General features: G+C 40.7%; 1 pseudogene; it reads right to left on the reverse strand.

The window, feature by feature from the left end:
- Positions 1-230: 230 nt before the first annotated feature.
- LOC116091119 lies at positions 231-418 on the reverse strand (annotated as a pseudogene).
- Positions 419-972: the final 554 nt, after the last annotated feature.

Below are 972 nucleotides of genomic sequence, written 5' to 3' on the forward strand. Positions count from 1 at the left end.
GACATCTTTACTGCGGGCGCTGGAAAGCAGGACACGAGTACCTCGTGCGCGAGAGGGGCTCAAACTCTATGAAATTGTTTTTACATGTCCTTCCTTCAGTCTCTGCTCTATACTTTGTCTCTGCAACTCATTCCATGGGTATTTTGGAATAATATATTTTTAAGTTCTAAATGCTTTGTTTTGCTTTGTTTTGCTTTGCTTTGCTTGCACAGAGCTTAATATTATCTCTTTCATTCTGTCTTGAAATAGCCATTCAAGATCACATAGTCCAACTTAATTAAGCCTATGTCCTTCATATACTAACTGAAACACTGACTGCACCTATTCAGCCTATGTTGCTGGATCATTCAGAACAGAAAGAGCATGAACCCTGACAGAACTTCTATAGATGACTCTAGTAGAGGTTCTGGTGACCCATCTTGCCTTCAGAAAGCCAACAAGGGAAACAGAGAACAATATTCTTTATATGATGAGAGCCATGTTTAATCAGCCTCAGAATTCAAATAAGAGAAACACTGAAATAAACCTTGTGGAGTTGAGTTAGAATTAGAGGTGTCAGAATTAACTTTCAGCTTTTGACATATATATCCAGCTACATCAAAATATAAATGTAGAACCAGGTGGCTCATGCTTTTATTCCCAAAACTTAGGAGGCAGAAGCAGGCAGATCTCTGTTAGTTCAAGGCCAGCCTGGTCTACATTGTGAGTTCGAGTCCAACCAAGGCCACATAGAGAGACCTTGAAGAAGAAGGAGAAGAAGGAAGAGGAGGAGGAGGAGGGATGGAAGGAAGGAAGGAAGGGGAGAGAGAAAAGAAATGAGGGGGAGAGATAGATGGATTGATCGATCAATAGATAGATAGATAGATGTGTGTGTGTGTGTGTGTGTGTGTGTGTGTGTGTGTGTGTGTGCATCTGGGTTAGTAGACACATGCATTATCTAGCTCTATCTACTGACAGTAGATACAATAAACA

The sequence above is a fragment of the Mastomys coucha genome, chromosome X (assembly GCF_008632895.1).
Source record: "Mastomys coucha isolate ucsf_1 chromosome X, UCSF_Mcou_1, whole genome shotgun sequence".
NCBI lineage: Eukaryota > Metazoa > Chordata > Mammalia > Rodentia > Muridae > Mastomys > Mastomys coucha.